Genomic DNA, 11,761 nt, shown 5'->3' with positions numbered 1-11,761 from the left:
AGAAACCTTCAGTGGACTAGGGCAGTCATGGGATGTGAGTGAGGAGCTGTTCCAGAGAATAATAATCTGACTATAATCAGATCTTGACATAGGCCTATTCCCATTAATAACCATACTGTATACTGTGCGATTAAATGTATGATTCACTTTCAATGTTAATTTTCCACCCACTCTTAACACAGGCCACCATCTCCCTAATTCTTAAAAAGGACAAAGACCCAACTGACTGTGGTTCCTATAGACCCATATCCCTTTTAAATGTAGATAGTAAATTACTGGCAAAGATCCTTGCAACCAGACTGGAACTTTTTTTTTTGTATCCACTTTTTCTCCTTATTTTTCTATTTTTCTCCCATCCCAATTTCGTATTGCCAATTCTCCCCTGTCTTGAACGTTGCTAGACTATGCCCCCCACTGGTCGGTTGTAGTGAGGATAGAAGCCTTGCATCACGTGTCCCCTCCGGTACACGAGGAGGCAGCCTGTCTCATCTTTTCACCAGACAGCGCGTACTCTCAGTGGCGAGGAGTAACGTGTGGGAGGCTCACGCTGCCCCCGATACTTCCTGTCTCTGCTGTGCAGGCGTCACCCAACCGACCTGTAGGAGTCGCTGTCCACAACGTCCAATCCGCACCCATCGACTTCCACCCACTACCTCTGCCAATTGAGATAGTATGACGACTGGCCCAAGCCGCAGGCAATGCTGACACCGGGATTCGAGACCGGAGTCTGTTGCATTGGTGACGAGCGCAATCTCCGCTACGCCACCCAGCCGCCAGACTGGAACATTTCTTACCAGATATTACATCAGAGGAACAAACTGGTTTTTATTCGGAATTGCCACTCTTTCTGAAATGTCAGGAAGCTCTTAAATATAATACACTCCCCGTCACCTTCAAACTCTCCAGAGGCTGCGCAGCTCGATCTCTCAGTGGCGAGGAGTAACGCATGGGAGGCTCACGCTGCCCCCGACACTTCCTGATTCTACTGCGCAGGCGCACCAACCGACCTGTAGGAGTCGCTGTCCACAACGCCCGATCCCCACCCATCAGTTTCCCACCCCCTAATACGGCCAATGTGTATTAGTATGAACGACCAGCTAAACTGAAAGCAATGTGGAGCGCTGGGCTCGAACAGGCAAGCCCAGCGTCTCCGTCATTCGTGGCGAGCGCCTTGCCCACTACGCCACGTAGCCGCCCTACATCATTATTGTTATTGTTATTATTAACAATATTATTATGATGGTTGTATCAACCCTAAATCTGAGTTGGGGGGGGGGATGCAATGCAGACAAACAGCTGCATACAGTGCGACCATTTCACTCACATTTGCCCATTCATTTTTGGACACATCACACACCATCGGTGTGTGTACTGTACGTGTGCTGTCATAGCTCCACCTACAGGCCTAATGGAGAACACCAGGATGTGAATGGAGGGTGAATGTGAGGTATATTGTGTAAATAAGTTTTGATTGATCGCAAGACTACACTGTAAAAAAAATAATAATAATAAGTTACCAGAACTGTTACTGTGCATTAAGGTTTTCAGTTTTCAATCCATAATAAGTTAACAGAAAAATAAGTACACAACCACATTATTTCAACCTAATAAAACTGTTTATTGTCATTGTTTTAAGAACACAAGTTGACTTGGTAATACTCACATTTTGAGTAAAAAAAATGGCTTTTAACATGTGCAATGTTCAATGAAATAGAAAAATAAATAATACAATTTGTTGATTAATCCCACTGGTCACAATGGTTTCAAGTTCAAGTTTCTTTAATAGTTGTCATACAGAAGTACAGAATACTTTTATACAAAATGCTTCTTACTGTTGCGCTCCAGAGACTGTGCAAGACAAGATAAGTATGAAATAAAATAACATAGTAAAATTAGAAGTAAAAAAAATGAGGTCACAGTGTTCAGTTTAGACATATGTACAATGTTCGATGCAGAATAGACGTAGTTACCATACAATATACAATACTGTGCAGTGTACTAATATACAATACTATATAGTGCAAGGCAGAAATGGAGAAATGGGACGAGGTGCAATTTAGGTACAATTCACAGTAGGTGTACGAGTTGTAGTGCAAATCCTTTATCAATAAATATAAAGTGTAAGTGTGTTTGTGTGATCTAAAGTGTGGAGAGTGTGTGCTGCAGTGTGTTGTTTGTTTGAGTGAGTGTGTGCGTGTGGGTGTGTGTGCTGTGTGCATTTGATGGTTGTTGCATAGTGATTATTGTTCGTTTAGCAGCCTGATGGCCTGGGGATAGAAGCTTCTTCTGAGTGTGCTCGCCTTAAGACTCCGGTATCGCTTGCCTGACCGCAGCAGTTCAAAGAGGCAGTTGTTCGGGTGGCTCGAGTCCTTAATAATTATCTTAGCCTTCCCCTTGCACCGCTTGTTGTAAATGTTCTGGAGGGTGGGAAGCCCCCCTCCAATTGTGCGTTCGGCTGAACGTGTCACTCTTTGTAGTCTGCTACGGTCTTGTGCAGTGCTATTCCCAAACCAGGAGGTGATGTTGCCGGTCAGGATGCTCTCTATTGTACATGAGTAGAAGTTCCTAAGGATCTTCTGACTGACTTGGAACTTCCTTAGGCGCCTGAGGAAGTAGAGGCGTTGTCGTGCCTTCTTCACAACACTGTCAATGTGTGTGGTCCATGTCAAGTCCTCGGATATGTGGGCTCCGAGGTACTTGAAACTGTTCACTCTCTCAACCGGTGCCCCGTCGATGCTGAGGGGGCTGTAGTCCTTGACCCCCGACCTCCTGAAGTCCACAATCATCTCTTTTGTTTTGCTGACGTTCAGGGAGAGGCAGTTCTCCTGACACCACTGTGACAGGTTCTCTACCTCTTCCAGGTAGGCCCTTTCGTCGTTGGCAGAGATCAGGCCCACCACTACTGTGTCATCAGCAAATTTGATGATGGTGTTGTTGTTCCGCTGTGCTACGCAGTCATGTGTGTACAGGGAGTAGAGGAGGGGGCTCAGAACACAGCCCTGGGGGGCCCCTATGTTGAGCGTGATGGATGAGGAGGTGCAGTTGCCGGCTCTTACCACCTGGGGTCTGCCCGTCAGGAAGTCCAAGACCCACTGGCAGAGGTCATAGTTCAAGCCCAGGTCCCTGAGCTTGGCTATGAGTTTGGAGGGGACTATGGTATTGAATGCTGAGCTGTAGTCGATGAACAGCATTCTCACATAGTTCCCCTGCCTCTTGTCCAGGTGTGATGCTGCTGTGTGCAGCACATGGGCTATGGCGTCCTCCGTGGACCTGTTGGGCTTCTCAAAGCACTTCATGGCTATGGAGGTGAGGGCTACAGGGCGGTAGTCGTTGAGGCAAGCGGGCGTAGATTTTTTGGGTACAGGGATGATGGTGGACTTCTTCAGACAGGTGGGGATGACAGCCTGTTCCAAGGACCGTAATAATGTTTTTGTTATAAGGCTCTGCAAATGTTACTGAATGATGTAGCAATGTATTTCCAGCTAAATTGAAATAATAAACAAATAAAGGGTCTCAATTAAATATGTGGTAGTAAAAAGAACCTGTGGGAGGATTTCAACAAGATAAATGCGACAACAGTGCAAAATATTTCACTATAATATTTCAAAGCAAAAAAAAAAAAGTATAATATATATATATATATTTTTTTTTATGCTGCCCCCTGAAATATGTGGTAGTAAAAAGAACCTGTGGGAGGATTTCAACAAGATAAATGCGACAACAGTGCAAAATATTTCACTATAATATTTCAAAGCAAAAAAAAAAAAGTATAATATATATATATATATATATATTTTTTTTTTATGCTGCCCCCTGTGCCTATGAAAATGCCCCCGCGTGGGGGGGCTCCAGTAGCTCACCGCATATCTCGGCGCTATTTCAGCGTCGGGGAAAACCGTGCTGCGTCACGGATCTGGTGGACTCCGAGTTCGATTCCCGGACCCGCCGTCATTTATCAGAATGTCTTTCCCTGATCTATATCCCGTTTCACCCTGTATCTGTCGGTCATGCTTGACCAGAAAAGCGATAAACGCTAAAAAATAAAGTTTTTTTAGAAAATGCCCCCGCGTGCCTAGGGTTGCCTACCCCTGGTATAGGGTCTCCCTATTTGAGGACGACCTACTATTATACCTCTCTGACCCTGTCTCTGCCACCCCCCACATACTTTCTATCCTCCGGAATTTTGCTACTTTTTCCGGTTACAAGCTTAATTATAATAAAAGCTAATTCTATCCTATCAAAAGCAGCGCTAGTCAGATCACACAGGTAGAAGTACCTTTTCGTATCTCACCCTTAAGCTTTAAGTACCTTGGAATACAGATCACTGACGCTTTCTCCTCCCTTAGATCTTCTAATTTCACCCCCTTGCTTGATAGGCTGAAATCGGACCTCCACAGATGGGATGGTCTACCCCTGTCCTTGGCAGGCAGGATGAATGAATGAATGAATGAGTGAATGAATGAGTGAAAACTTTATTTAACAGATTGCAGAATGGGTACAATACAGTACGGCTCAATACACACAATTGTTAAGGGGATGCAGACCAGAGAAAGATGTTTGTCTTGTTTACATCAGGGTCCCCCATTTTCAATTCATAGTCTGTAGAGATGATGATACTCCCTAAACTCTCCTATCTATTCCAATGCATCCCAATATGTTTACCCAAATCCTTTTTCAAATCCCTTGACCAGATATCTACATTTATCTGGCAAGGCAAACGACCCAGAATAAAATGTCACGTATTGCAGAGAAACCGGGAAAACAGGGGTTTGGCTCTGCCTAATTTCATCTACTATTGGGCTGCCAATATTCAGAAGATATCCTACTGGCTTTGCTCTCCCTCGACAGACTGGTGTCTGTTGGAAGCTAGGTCTTGCCGTCTAACTTGCCTTCCTGCATTGATTGATTGATTGATTGAAAACTTTATTAACAGATTGCAGAATGGGTACAGTACAGCTCAATACATACAATTGTTAAGGGGATGCAGACCAGAGAAAGACTTTCATCTTGTTTACATCAGGGTCCCCCATTTTCAATTCATCGTAACATATGACATACAGATAGACAGTACTGCTACATCTATACATTTATGACATACCAGATTTGCAAATACAGTACTGTTTGTGATACGAAAAGAGTCCAGAAAAAAAGTATATACATTTGACATAGAAACTGTACATTGGAGGTGGTTGGGTGGGGGGAGGTTGGGTAGGAGGGGTGGGGGGTGGACACTGTACAACTGTACAAGCAACACTGTACACTGGAATATTGACAAGACCATACTTGGTCATTTTTACTGTACATTGGAGGGGGTTGTGTTAGGACATTTACAGGGGCCAGTTTCGAATTGCAGTCTCCTGTAGGTGTTTTTTGAGAGTGTTTTTGAAAGTGGGTAGTGATTCACATTCCTTTACAGCTTTGGGTAGTGCGTTCCACATTGATGTGGCATAATTGCGAAACGTGTTTAGTCCCTTGTTTGAGCCGAATCTGGGTTTAACATGATTTGTGGAGCTCCCTCAGGTGTTGTGATCGTGGTATTCACTGACCTTTGGGAAGTATTTTGACATGTACATGGGTACCTTGGTCGTGTAGTGTATCTTGTAGACCAGGCCCATTGCAAGTTGCTGTACTCTGTCGTCTACTCTAAGCCATCCTAGGTTGTCAAAGTGGGCAGGGGTGAGGTGGGTTCTAGGAGTAAGGTCAAGCAGTAGTCTGACCAGTTTGTTTTGAGATGTTTGTAATTTTGTTTTTAGCGCCTTTGAGGTGCTTTGGTACCATGAGGTGCAAGCATAGTCGTAGTACCCTTGAATGAGTGCTCCTGCCAGAGTCTTCAGGGTATTCTTGTTTACCAGTGAGGAGATCCGGTACAAGAATCGAGTTCGTTGGTTGACTTTTTTTATTACATTGGATACCATTTTGTCACAGGAAAGATTTGCCTCTAGGATTGAACCCAGGTAGGTAATATCTTCTTTCCTTGTGACAATATTGTCACCCACTGTAACTGAGAAGCCGTCGGTCTTGCTGAGTTTGTTATTTGAACCGAAGAGAATGGACTCTGTTTTGCCCATGTGTAATGATAGTTTGTTATCAGCGAGCCATATGCAGATTTTGCCTAGTTCTGAGCTGAGGGTTTTTTCAACCTGTAACTTGTTCTTGTCAGAGACCAGCAGGGCTGAGTCATCCGCAAACAGGAACAAGTTGCAGTCACAAGCTGACGACATGTAATTTGCATAAATTAGGAACAGTAGCGGACCTAGTATGCTTCCTTGTGGAACACCACAGCTTACTGTGAGGGGGGGGGGGGGATAGGGTACCGTTTACCTCCACCATCTGCTCTATCCCCTCCAGGATCTACTCCAAGCTACCACTCTCCCTCTAAATTCACGCTCAACCCAGTGGTAATAGCTACACTAAAACTGTGGACCCAATTTCGTACCCACTTCAAATATATATACAGTATAGTTCCATCAATGGCCCCATAGATAACAACCACTTATTTCCCCCCTCAACTCTCGACTCTGCTTTCTCACTCTGGAAAGACAAAGGCCTTGTGAAATTCTCAGACCTCTTCTTCAACAATAATAGGTTTGATAGCTTTGAAACAATCTGCAACAAGTATAATTTACCCCGTTACTTCCAGATTAGGCATTATATAGAAACCTACTACCCCGATCTCCCCTGTGATCAGCACTGGGAATATCTCTTCACAATCAGGCCGAGGCGGAAGGGCTTCATTTCTGATATCTACAGCTTTATCTCTGATCTTGACACAACCTCTCTAGTAAAAACGGAGAACAAATGGGAGACTGAGGCTGCGGTTAGACTGACTGATGTTTTCGTTTCGTTTTCAGATGAGTTTTGCTTTTCCAGGTGGCAACGTAGCGGTAGGCGAGTGATGAGAGCCGATGGGATGTCTATTTATCTCAGAATCACTTACTTGAGATATAACCCTTTGGCCGCCCGATATCCCCCAGCGAGGTGCTAAACTCACTAAGTTCTCGGGTCAATTACTATTTCTGTCAAGCTTACTTCATAGTCACTAGTTTAGTTATATCCAGTTGATATGACATGTAAGCATAGAAGAGTTGTTAACCTCTTCTTTGTTTGTAATAAACCGAATGTATGTCTGGGAGAACTCTTATTGCCTATAATAACAATAATATTATTATCATCATTATTATCATCATTTTACGAAAGGGCTTGTAATACTGCTTCTCTGAAAGCCTGATGATATTACGTCACCGTCATCAACGCCACTATCCTCATTTGTGAGGAAAGGCCTGTAATACTGCTCATTTGAAAGCCTGATGATATTACGTCACCGTCATCAACGCCACTATCCTCATTTGTGAGGAAAGGCCTGTAATACTGCTCATTTGAAAGCCTGATTGTATTACTTCACTTTTAATAAGTTTTACTACTGTTAATAGTGTAATATTAGCGTACTAGCAATAATTTGCAAGCCCCATAACCCCTTATCAGTTTGACAGGCCAATCAATCCGTGGTACCGATCGTCCGGCCCTGCAGTGGCTTAGACTCTCAGTTTCCCACAAATCTGATGGAGCCCGTCCAACACAGTGGCTACCGGCGCTCGCAAACAACAAACAGTGAAACCAAGCATTACTACTGTCAATAGTATATATATATATAATATATACCTTTAGCTGAAAAGCATTAACCAGCAATTGATTTAATCTGTATTTCAGGCTACCAGAACATAGTCACCTCAGATGAAAGCAGGGCGCGGCCAGCGTCGTGGCCCATTGCGGATAGAAAGCAGTCCACGAATTCAATAAGTATTTAAACAAAGTTATTTTATTTAGAAAAAGCAAGTTTACAAAAGAGACTGTATTGGAAATGTCCAATTCAGTTAAAAGAATTATAAAACAAAAACATCTCTCTCTTAGCATAGCAAAAACTCTCTTTGTCTTGTCTGAAGTCTAAGAATGGAAAAATCAAAATCTGCTCGACGAGAGTGAAACTGTCTGTTTTATACATAGGTCCGTCACGTCATATAGCAAGCACAGATAAACACTCCCTCTTTCAACTTGTGTCGTTGTCATTGGCTCATCGCTACTCCACTAGTTAGTAACTAAAAAAAGTAACGGATTACTGTGCTGTGGGAAACCCCCTAAGAGTTTCTAGCAGGCAAGCAGAGGCCCCCAAGGTCGTAGACACATTCCTAAGGCCGTCCAGCAGTATTGAATCAAGCAATTGCCCTGTGTAATATACAATACATGGTCCTTCTATCATGAATAGCCTATACGCTTATATATATATATATACAGATATATATACATAATCATTTACATCATAATCATAATAGTACATCATACATGTGGTTTTTAAAGTGTATGATGGCTCTCTCTTCTGACAAGGTCAACGCTCTGTGACTGCATTCTGCATTCCATTCCGCGTTTCTGCCGTGTTTCTGACCTACTGACAATATTCTCTTCTCAACTCCTTTCTGACTGTGCATACCAGCCCAGACCTAGATACTAGATACCCATATCCGGCCCGCGGGATGATTCTGACCGGCCCGCCAAAGATTACACGATAATAAAAAAAAATTAAAAAAAATATTTTTTTTAATATTTTTTTTTTTTTACTTTTTTCTTTTCATGTCAACGTTAACACGCACAATTGAGCCAAAAGTCACTCAATTAATGACAGATTTCATTGATAAATTGAGGGAAAACTTTGCAAGTCGATTTGATGAATTTGACATGTCCAGAGAATTGATGCATTTTGTGAGCAACCCATTTGCCAATGTAGCTGCTATTTCCACAAAAGGACAAGAGTTCCTTGCATCACTTCACATTGATGAAGGTCTCCTGCAACTTGAAATAATTGACATGCAAGCATCATCTGCTCTGAAGCAGGCACTTGAGAATGAATCCACCACAACATTTTGGATAAAGTGTATTCATGTCAAGACATTCCCCAAAATAAAAATGCTGGCAATATCTGTGCTAACAATGTTTGGCTCAACATACACCTGTGAATCCAGTTTCTCTCACATGAATGCGATTAAAACAAGCAACGTGCCTCCTTGACAAATGAGCATTTGCATCACTGTTTGCGGGTAGCCCTCACTTCCTATGAACCCTCTTTCTCTGCCATTGCCCAGTCAAAGAAGTGCAATCGCTCTCATTAGATGTGTGTATGTAGGCTAGGCCTGTCTGCCCCCCACCCCCCTGATGTTTGAGAGTTAAGAGTGGACAATAAGTGCTAATAAGATGCTGTCAAAGAAGTGCAATCGCTCTCATTAGATGTGTGTATGTAGGCTAGGCCTGTCTGCCCCCCACCCCCCTGATGTTTGAGAGTTAAGAGTGGACAATAAGTGCTAATAAGATGCTGTCATTTGCTGTTGTTGCACAGACATGAAGCACTTTTTCACAAGCTCAGCTGCACTATAAATGTGTTTTTTTGTTCAAGTGTTGATGTTAGAATGTTCAGATGCACATCATGCACTTGTTTGTTTTTTATTTTAAATATTGAAATGTTGAAGAGGAGATGTTGCAGTTGTTGCACAGTCATAAATGAAGCACTTTCTGCAGGAGATGTTGCAGATGTGGCACATAAATGAAGCACTTTTTTTGAAAAGTATACTACTTTTGCAATGTAGTTAAATAAAAGTTGTGAAAATGTGGTTGCGTGTTGTGTCAAGTGTACATATATTCATAGCACGGGGAGGCGCCGTGGCAGTCCGGCCCCTGGCCTGGCCCCTTGGGTTTCTGACAATGTGGCCCCCTGAACAATTTAGTTGAATAGCCCTGCCCTATACCCTGATGTGGAAGACAAATGTGACCAATGCAATCTTTCTCCAGCCAATCTCACACATATGTTCTGGTCATGTCCCAAACTGCATACTTTTTGGACTATTTTTTAAATACTATCCGAAGTCCTCTCAATCGATCTTGAACCCTCGCCCCAGACAGCTATTTTTGGAGTCCCACCAAATACTGAACAATTAAACACTCCAAACTCCATCACAATAGCGTTTACCACACTGCTAGCAAGACGTAGGATTTTGTTAATTGCTATGTAGGCTATAGGCCACATAGCTATTTTGGGGGGGTAGGAGATTTCAAGTTTCTTTAATAGTTGTCATACAGAAGTACAGAATACTTTTATACAGTAAGAAGCATTTTGTATAAAAGTATTCTGTACTTCTGTATGACAACTATTAAAGAAACTTGAAATCTCCTACCCCCCCAAAATAGCTATGTGGCCTATAGCCTACAGTACCTGTGTGTGTGAGTGACTCCCTCGAACACCATTTTATTTGTGACTTTCTTACTTTTTATTTCTTATTTCTCTACGTTTTTATATTATTCTTTATACTTTAAATTTTGATTGATGTATGCAGATGTGACTGCATATGACATATGTTGATATACTCCGAGATACAACTCAGGTACCCTGCTCTGAAAGTGGCATCCCCAAATCTGCAAAAGCTGACCCTAGAGTCCCACTAAATTACAGAGGTATTAGTTTGATCAGTACAGTTTATAAATTATACTCAAGTGTTCTTAATAATAGATTAAATAAATACTTAGAATATAATGAAATGTTGGTGGATGAGCAGAATGGGTTTAGGGCTAAGAGAGCTTGTATTGATCATGTTTTTGTTTTATCATCGGTGGTGAGAGCCAGATTGGACGAGGGCAAGAATACATTTGTTTGTTTTGTTGACTTTAAAAAAGCCTTTGACTGGATTAATAGAGAGCTTTTGGACTATAAATTAATCTGTTCTGGTATTGATGGACTATTTTATAAGGCTATCAAAAGCCTGTATAAGGCCCCATCTGCCTGTCTGCAGCTGAATGATGTTAGGACCGGCTGGTTCCCCACACCATTCGGTGTAAAACAGGGAGATGTGCTTTCTCCTACTTTATTCGCCCTTTATGTTAATGACCTGGCGCAAGAAATCAAGCAAGCCAATCTTGGTATTCCAATAGATAATATAATCCTAAGTATTTTATTGTACGCTGATGATATTGTTTTGTTTGCAGAAAATGAAGCAAATTTACAAAACATGTTGAATATTATGAGTTCTTGGTGCATGAAATGGAGACTTGCGATTAACAGTGAAAAAACACAGATTATGCACTTTAGGAAAAAACACGAACAGCAGGGTAGTCATAAGTTTCAATTTGGACCAACGCCTCTGATTTACACACATTCTTATAAATATCTTGGTTTTACCTTTAATGAGTACATGTGCTTCATAGAAGGAAGGAAAATAATGTCTGAGTCAGCAGGAAGGGCGCTAGGGGGCGTGTTGAGTAAAATGAAAGTGTGCACTGACCTTGGGTTTTCAACATATACACAATTATTTGATTCAATGGTGGGTTCTGTTTTGTTTTATGCTGCTGGAGTATGGGGTTTTGATGATGCTCCTGAATGTAATGCGATCCAGAACAGGGCCATAAGATACTTTTTAGGAGTCCATAAATACACACCAAAAGGGGCTATAGAAGGGGACATGGGGTGGGATTCTTGCCTGGTCAAGCAAAAGGGTGAAATGGTGAGGTTATGGAACCGCCTGGTCCAGCTGCCAAATGGCAGGGTGACTAAAAAGATTTTTAATTGGGACAGAGCACACGGTCATCCCTGGTCAAGAGAGATGTCTATGATTTTTTCTTCTACTGACTTGAGTATGATTTTTATGAACAATTTGCAGTGTAAGGTTCACTTAATTAAAACAAAATGATCAACAATCCATCAGGATAAGTGGAAGGTGGAGATTTTGAA

Source organism: Notolepis coatsorum, assembly GCF_963971535.1.
Source record: "Notolepis coatsorum genome assembly, chromosome: 20".
Taxonomy (NCBI): Eukaryota; Metazoa; Chordata; class Actinopteri; order Aulopiformes; family Paralepididae; genus Notolepis; species Notolepis coatsorum.
The sequence above is the reverse complement of the archived record's forward strand: the minus strand, read 5'-3'. Positions refer to the sequence as shown.